This window comes from Staurois parvus, unplaced genomic scaffold, assembly GCF_062004578.1.
Source record: "Staurois parvus isolate SC_StPar_1 unplaced genomic scaffold, SC_StPar_1.0 ptg000818l, whole genome shotgun sequence".
NCBI classification, from domain to species: Eukaryota; Metazoa; Chordata; class Amphibia; order Anura; family Ranidae; genus Staurois; species Staurois parvus.
The window spans coordinates 12307153-12316366 of NW_028318614.1; the positions used below are offsets into that span (position 1 = coordinate 12307153).

The following is a 9214-nucleotide window of genomic DNA, read 5'->3' on the forward strand; positions in this document are numbered from 1 at the left end:
AGGAGCTTGAGGTTATTCCTCCTGGATATTGAGGTTCAAAACAATGATGAGGACCGTTCTCCACCAATCCCTGAATCCTATCACCATGAGCATGGCCATCAAGTCACATCTACTTTTGCTCTGTAAATCTAACAATGTAGTTTTCTCTGTTTTTGGAGAAACGACTTGTTACAAAGGAACACAGGAAGCTGTCCCTTATCAGGCTGTCTGTAACCCTCTTACTTCAACGCAAGCTGATCGTTTCAGCAGCTTCTTTTGAAGCTCTGAGCCCTTGGTTGAACATATGTCACATTTACTGGAAATACATTCATTTTACATACACATCTTTAGATATACAGCATTTTAGGCAAAAATGTATAATACACAAAGCCATTCTTCTATGTTTGTTACCAAAAACCTTCAATAAAATATATGAATAAAAACATAAAACCAATATGTTGTCCAGCAATGTTATTATTAGGCCAAACAACCAGTGTTAGACCAGAGCTGTGCAAAGCCACTGTATTTACAAGTCTTGAGGTATATGCCAAAGGAACTTAGGTGTCCCATCACACTTTGATACACACCGGTAAACATCTCCTTATCTTAATGATGAAGAGATGTTTAGGTTCAAAGAACTAGGCTCAACATTGTCTAAAATAACAATGGTGGGGATGTACTAAAACTGCAGCACATACAATCTAGCACAGCTGGGCCTAGTAACCAATCATCTTCTAGGTGTTATTATTCAAGCTTCATAGAACAAGCTAATTTTAAAAGCTGATTAGGTAGTATGACCAGCTTTTAAGGGCTAAACTGTTTTTTTTTTTTGATACAGTAATGAAGTGTTAGAACCCCTGTTAGTCTCTTTTCGCCAACTGTGTCTCATTGGTGAGATGCACCCTTTATTGTTTGGATGACTAGACAAAATATAGGTTCTTCTAGTCCTTTCACTTTCAATGATAAAGAAAAACAGTAGAAATACAAAGAGTGTCTCTCCCTAACAGGGCACAGACAAGTAAAAAATGATAGATATTCTAACCCCTCTCTGCTGTATCCAAAAAGAAAATGTCACTTTTAGTTACACTTTCTTGCAGTGCACTACAAAAGTCACATATAAAAAAGACATTTTAGACAAAAAACTGTTGGCTAGAGATCAACTTTATAAAAAGGCAACAATAGGCAACAGCAGAGGGAGAGGCAAATTCAGGCGGTGGATTAACACCAGAAGACTTTTTAAGCCACTGTCTGAGTAAGTCAAGTTTCTTTTGTCGATATTCTGTTGTATTTCTAAAGAATTCCTGCATGCATGCCTTCATGCACTTAATTTCTACTTCAATGGCCTTTAAATAACCCTCTAAGATTTCATAATGTTTTTTCCTGGTGGAAACTCTCTGTTGTTCAAAAACAAGTTGTTCTCGGTCAAGATTACATATGCTACATATAGTATGCCCACATCGTATGTCGATTGGTGGAGTGGGCGATCCCAAATTGGCATTAACATCTGCTGAACTTTGGCTTAAATTGTTATCTTTGGATTTTGAACTTAAAGACGGTGGCAGAAGGTTGATTACCTCAACACCAACATTAGGTTGCTGTTCTTGAGAATAGCTGATGATATAATTCCTGTCAGATGCAGAGAAGCCCAGATCTTGCAGATCTGCTGCCTCAGAAAAGAGTAGGAGGTTTCCTTCTTCTGTGGGGGTCATCTGCAAGAAAACAGATATTGATTAAGTCAAAGTTGACCCATGTCCTCCCCTTCTGGAAAACTCACCCAAGTCCAGGATAAATCCAGCGCTGGTCAAAGATGATCCATGGTCACTTCTAGGGAAAGTTTGCAAAAACAGCATTATATTTTGAAGGAGGGGGGAGTATTTCCTGCCAGCATACAATAGGGCTACAAGAAAGAACCCAGCATCAACACTGAACATGCATATTTAACATCTAGACCAGGGTCTCCAAACTATGGCCCTCCAGGTGTTGAGGACCCGCAAGTCCCATGAGGCTTTGCAAGACTCTGACAGCCACATACAAGACTCCCAGAGGCATGATGGAACTTGTAGTACTTCAACAGCTGGAGGACCATAATTTGGAGACCCCTGATCTAGACTATTCGCTAACATGATGTACTTACCTCTCTTGTTGAGCAAGGTATCAAAACCTTTTGCCAGCCCTGTAACTGTCTCTTCATAAATGAAGAGCACCAGTTTTTTTTTCATAGTCCAGCATGGGCAGCACAGTGGCTAAATGGTTAGCACTTCCACCTGTCAGTATTAGGGTCGTTGGTTCAAATTCCAGCCACAGCACCACCTGCCTGGAGTTTGCATGTTCTCCCTGTGCCTGCGTGGGTTTCCTCCGGGTACTCCGGTTTCCTCCCACACTCCAAAGACATGCTGGTAGGTGAATTGGACCCTGTCTAAATTGGCCCTAGCATGTGTATGTATGAATGTGAGTTAGGGACCTTAGATTGTACACCCCTTGAGGGTTAGGGACTGATGTGAATGTACAATATATATGTACAGCACTGCACAAATTGACGGCGCTATATAAGTACCTGAAATAAATAAATAAATAAATAATAAATCTCAACAGAAGCTTGTAATCTGCCACCAGCTTTTTGCCTAGAAAAAATTAGATAAGCAATAAGCAAACAAGTTACACATCTAGGGTGTACATTAGAAACGATGAAGTGGCATTTACTTGTGACAAATTCAAGGCATTTGTAGTCATGCTTTCTAATGTCTGTACACACAATCAGACTAACCTTTCCTTCCTGATGAAGGCCATTTTCTTCTTGATGTTGCCCTTGATGTCTTGATACCTCTTTTTCACATTTTCTTTACTACGGGGTGCTACTCCCTCTGCATTTCCAGCTCTTGTAATTGATTTCCACTGTTTTAATTTCCAAGCTTGCCCACTCTTAAACATGTGGGGACCCAGCAACTTGTTGACCATCTGGACAATTCCTCTTGTTAGGAGTAGTGGATATTTGCTTGACACTGCTGCCACTGGAACTTTTCTGATGTCTCCTTTTCTTGGATCTTGAAAGTGTGGTATGTGTACAAGCATCACTGCTGTCAATTGAGGGTTTCTCCACGCAGGGCATGTAAGTTTGGCCTGCACCTTCATTATCCACTTCTGTATTGCTAGCTATGTAGTTAACTTGATTAATGTTAAATGGCATTTTCTTCTCTCTAGAGTAGCAGGCCTTTGTGATTTATTTTCTTCATCTAGATAAAAACTTGAGAAAGACAGATCTAACCTTGGTTATTTCTTCTTCCAGATGAGCGAGACTTGGTGGGTGACCTGTGGATTCCAGAATTGCTTGCTTCTGGGACAGCATTGTCTTTGTGGCACTATGAAAAACACATAAATACTTTTAAGTTGCTGAATATTTCACTTTACATTTGACATGAAAAAAATACCACCTACTGTTCCAATCCCATCCCTCCCGCTTTTTATTTTTTTGTGAATGCATCCTTCAACTGCAATAGAATCACAAAGTTATACACAGTTAAATGGAGACATGTGAAGTATGTTTGGTTGGACAGGAGTACCTTCACAAGAATGCAGTATGGCACTTACTTTGGGAATTAGCCATTCTGAGGTGTTTTTCCCCTTGGTATTTTCTGGAATTAATATTTTGAGTGCCTACAAAGGAAAGAAAATGAAGACTCTTATTTCAACATGAAATTCCTTCAAACAACACTAGGCACATTGTTTCAGCAACTAGTCACATTGTACATGTGAGAGCATTTCAAGACATGTTTTAGGATTGTAGGGAAGCTATCATGATTTACCTCCATAACATGCTTTCTTGTTCCCCTCTCTTGCTCCTGGCTTATCCTGGGATGTACTCTCTATTGGATACAATAAAAACATGTTAGTAACAAAATCTGAACATATGCATGTTTAGGTATGAGCAGGGGCGGACTGACCATTTGGAAACTCGGGCACTGCCCAAGGACCCGGGGTCAGTAGGGGGCCCCATGAGATGCCCCTGGTACCCTTTTCATAGGTTTTTTTGAGTTTGGGCAAGGACACAGGGGCCCCATGATCCCCTATTGCCCAGGGGCCCCATGAGTTGTCAGTCCGCCCCTGGGTATGAGTAATAAATACATACTTACATTTGACCATGGATGCTTTAAGGATGCAGCAGGTGACTTGGGCTCCATGTTATTTTACTGTTGAAAACAAAAAATACAATGCTTTGAAGAAGCAGAGAAAACAACTGAAGCACATTTAAGAACAAAAGAAAAAACATTTTACAATGGTTACATTGAAATGCATGTTGACAGCAAAGAGAACATACAAAATGTAATACATAGGCATGTACTGTATATATGTACCTCTGCTGTTGATAAGTCTGCCTCAAAGTTGGATGTTTAGAGCTGTAAATAAAGAAAAATTCTTGTTAAGATTACATGTAGTTTGTGGTTATCTCATTTTCCTATTCCAAACAATATCAAACAACTGCACAGCAAACATGTTGGGACATGCTTCACAAGTCCAAAACAAATGGGGAGGAAAGGCTGAACATTCACACTGGGCATCTTTGGGCAAACAAGCAGACAAGGACAATAGCAGAAGTGTGCAGCTAAAAAGGGGTCTAAACATGCAGAAATTAACCATATATTACAGAACAAGCATGTGCCACTAATTAAACTATGAGCTAGAAACAGGGGCGGACTAACAACTCATGGGGCCCCCGGGCAATAGGGGAACATGGGGCCCCTGTCTCCTTGCCCAAACTCAAAAAAGTCTATGAAAAAGGTACCAGGGGCATCTCATGGGGCCCCCTATTGACCCCGGGCCCTCGAGCAGTGCCCGAGTTTCCAAATGGTCAGTCCGCCCCTGGCTAGAAATGTACCAAAATATAGAAAACACTTGTGTCACAAACAAACCATGAAGCTGAAACAGTGCGGTGTGCCCCAGAATACAGAACAAACATATGCCACAAGCAGGGTATGCACCAGAAATGAGCCGGAAAATACTGATAAAAACATATGCCACAAGCCAAACATAAAAGTGTATAACTGCTAAGACACATGAAGCTATTAAAAGTGCTTTGCCATGTTCTTCACCAGATTATTATACAGTATTTATAAAGCGCCAATAGTTCACTCAGCGCTGTACATTACAAAGGGGGACAGAACATGTGGCAGAACAATACCAATACAATGCAAAACATGAGGGGATTGAGGGCCCTGCTCTTTGGAGCTTACAATCTAGGAGGGAGGGGATAGTGGTACAGGAGGAGATAGCTGTGGGGGATGGAGTGGTAGGAAGAGTGGAGGAGGTCAGCAAGTTAGCAGGGGGTGGGGTAGGCTTCCCTGAAGAGATGGGGTTTCAGGGTGCGCCTAAAGGAGAGGAGAGCAGGTGATAATCTGATGGGTTGGGGCAGGGAGTTCCAGAGGATGGGTGACACCCTGGAGAAGTCCTGGAGGCGGGCATGGGAGGAGGAGACCAGGGAACTAGAGAGAAGGTCTTGTGAGGAGCGGAGTGTGCATGCTGGGCGGTAATTGGATATTAGGTCAGTGATGTAGTTCGGGGCAGTATGGTGGACGGCCTTGTATGTCAGTGTTAGCATTTTGAATTTGATCCGTTGCGCAATCGGAAGCCAGTGGAGGGATTGGCAGAGGGGGGTGGCGGAAACGGATGTTTGGCTTCTCTTCTGCTGAGCTCTCCTCCACTATTGCTCACTTCTGCCAGGGCCCTGAGAAGTGTCCACCAGAAAAGAAGTCCTGCCTGCTGGATATGGTAACACCTGCTGTATATTACCGCACATCTGCAATAAATTACAGCACTGTTTCATGCGTTAAATACCGCAAAAACGTCAAAATAATAAGTGCGGTATTTTAGTAGCGTTTTTTTGTGAGCGCCAAAAAATTGTTTTGGGAAAATGCTAAGCAGTATTTTACCACATTCCATAAAGCAGTAGATACCACTTTGTGAATGGAGCCCCCAGTTCTTGGCTCCTCTTCAGTGCCATGAACCTAATTGAAGAATTATAGCATTCATTGGAATTTCATTCCATAGAGGTGGCACCATGATGCTCATTAAATATAAGGCCCCTTACAAACAAGAATCATCCCAGATGCTAGGGAAGAAGGGGTGTATTGACTCAAATGGCTCAATATACGTGAGTGTTTAACCAAGCTTTCCCATCACTGTACACTCCATTCATCTTAAATTAGTGCATGCAGCACAAGAAATAATTCAATAGCATTCCCTCAATGGACTGGCTCTCCTGAGGAGAAGAGTAAGCTCAGCTCTGTGCTCCTTGTACTGGTAGTATGAGCCCAATATAAAGAGCAATGATAAAGAGCAAATTGCAGTAATCTCTAAAAACAAATCAATGAGAATTCAGCTTACTGTAGTTAGACAAGTGAAATATGTACTCAGTTATAATTTTGCTATTGGTTTTATATCTCAGAACCAAAATTATACCAGTGCATTGGTCCCACAGCATTTGAGCAGAGCTTAACAGCTAAATAATCTTTAAGAAGTAAGGGCTTTTCTTTTATATATATATTCAAAATGTTTTATAGCTTTACCTCTGTTGGACCTGCTGGTATTTTGATGGGTTCCCCTGCCATTTACAGTGATGACCCACCCTTTACCTACTCCTGAGAATACACCAACTCACCAATAAGGATAGATGAGCTTTAGTCAAATAACAATACGCCCTGTGAGAAAGGAGCTGGTTAAACAGGATTTGACAATAGCAGAGTCAACATGTCATCCAATGATACAGAGACACAGAGAGGTGAATAAAGATTGTGTTTGTTCCCATAAGTGGCAGTGAACACACTAGGAGAACAATTCTACTGACTTTAAAACAAAAGTGTAGCTAAAAAAACTAAACAGAAAAATCAACACAAGGGACATAATTGACAGTCAGTAGAATGTGTCCCTTGTTCTGATCCCTCTTCTTTTATTAGAACTCTTTCTCGGTCTCCCCACACCCACTACACTGAACTAAACAGGATCCATGAATGGAGGGGGTGGACCTTTCAGTCATCTGCCTATCCTTCATTCTTAGATCCTGTTCCATTCATAGAAAGCTGTAGTAATGGCTGAATGGAATAGTAGGGCAGGAAGAGTGGGCAGCACAGTGGCTAAATGGTTAGCACTTCCGCCTGGCAGTACTAGGGCCATTGGTTTGAATCCCAGCCACGGAACCTCCTGCCTGGAGTTTGCATGTTCTCCCTGTGCCTGTGTGGGTTTCCTCCGGGTGCTCCGGTTTCCAAAGACATGCTGCTAGGTTAATTGGCTCCTGTCTAAATTGTCCCTAGTACATATGTATGTATGTATGAATGTAAGTTAGGGACCTTAGATTGTACACCCCTTGAGGGTTAGGGACTGATGTGAATGTAGAATATAGAATATATGTAGAATATATATATGAAAGCACTGCGTAAATTGACGGTGCTATACAAGTACCTAAAATAAATAAATAGTTGAGCTCCTTTGATGAGAGCATGTGACATTCCCTTATTAGTATTAGGTTCCACCACACCGCAATATTACAGCAGAGGGTGTGGAGCAGGGATGAAGGAGAATTTCAACTAAAAATTAGATTCAACACAAGGGACACGTCCTACTGACTGTAAGTTATGTTTTTTGTCCTGATTTTTTTGTTATTATTTTAGCTACAGGTAGAGCAACCCCTGCAGAAGCCACTGGTTATGTTGGGTCCTCTGTTCTTACCTTGACCTTGAAAAAGACCTCAGCATCCGGGCACCTCGGGTATACACGTTAGGGGGAGATTTACTATCTTTTGTCAGTACCTTGGGCTCACCCTGAAATCAGGCTCCAGACCTCCTGGTGACATAAAGTATATTGTCAAATAGTGTTAAAACAAGAAAAGTACAACAACATGAATTTCTGTGTAACACACCAGATACTAGAGTTTCAGGTGATATGGCTGGAGCGCTACCTTATGTTCAAACCAAACCAGCATAAACTGTAGCCCTCCACACTCAATGAGCAGCATAGGGCAACAACAGATTTGTACAAAACCAAATAAAGGCTAAGTTGCCTATGGACACTTGAGACGAGGGGGCTAGGCCTAGTTTTCTTGAGATATGCTTAGGTGGTAAATTATATTCAATAGCAAGTAATTTAGGTATACAGTAATCTTGGTTGGGGGCCTTGAAGATGTTAGCACACTTGTAAAGAAGAGGGATGTGTTTGCAAACAGTGAATCAGCTTTAGATACAATGGACTCCTGAGAACACTAATGGGGGAGCAGTCAAGCAGTCAAGTCAAGTCAGTTAACACTCTAAGATATGAGTATGGTGACTTGTTCTAAATGCTATCCAGCAGGACTATCAGAATGCAGAGGTATGCAGATTGGAGTTTTTAATGAGGATAAGGGACAGTTACACTCTTCATGTGATTCTGCACAGAGTCATGTAATGGATCTCAGAAAGAGAAGCAGTCCACTCACCAGCTCCACTGTATCTGACAAAGCAGGTTTTCTTTCAGGTGGGGACCCCCTTTAGAATGTTGCTAGTTCCAAGGTGGCTTCCGGCTATGATTCGATGAGCAGCTTCTGTGATGCAGCAGTGAATTCTGGTTGGAAATTTTACAGCAGTGGCAGCAATCAGCTAATCTGGGTCTGGTGTTCTGAGTCCCCTGGTGGCTTCAGCAGTAGGTCTCTCTACGGGACTTGGGTACACTGACTCTTAACTCAATCCAACAGGATGCAGTGGATCTCCCCACTCTCCAGAACTGAGAGATCTTGGTTCCAATGCAGCACTAAAACTCTAGCTGGTCTCCTCTAATCTCTCTGCAACAGGACCTTCCACTCCTCACACACTGATGGCTATCTCCCATCTGCCCCGTTCTTTGCTGGGCTTTTCTATTCATGTTGTTCCTTCTGCCTTCAGGCATTCTGGGTCCTGTAGTTTCTGTCTGTATGTAAAGTATTTGCACTTTTCCTGGTCACCCTACATCTCCCAACATTTAGTGATCTATCTTTGAATGGACCAGAAGCTCTAAGTCCAAAGAAGCTCCATCCTGTGGTGGAAAAAAGACTGCATTCAGGAAATGTTCACCATAAACATGCATTATAAGGCTTGCATATTTCAGTAACAGTTATTCTGGATACATACACTTAGGCTCCTTTCACAGGGACGTTCCGATCAGGTCCACCTGCTTGTTTTTCATGCAGACCCAGTTGGAACCTCCATTCTCCTCTATGGAGCGGCGGATGTAAACGGACATG

At 42.1% G+C, this 9214-nt stretch overlaps 1 long non-coding RNA gene across 1 annotated transcript; it reads right to left on the bottom strand.

Moving 5' to 3' along the window:
* Positions 1-1579: 1579 nt before the first annotated feature.
* On the bottom strand, positions 1580-3635 carry LOC149444087 (uncharacterized). The gene is made up of 3 exons (XR_016306564.1): positions 3565-3635; positions 2744-3335; positions 1580-1688 (listed from the first exon to the last, which is right to left on the bottom strand). It is a non-coding gene; the product is annotated as an uncharacterized LOC149444087 (long non-coding RNA).
* Positions 3636-9214: the final 5579 nt, after the last annotated feature.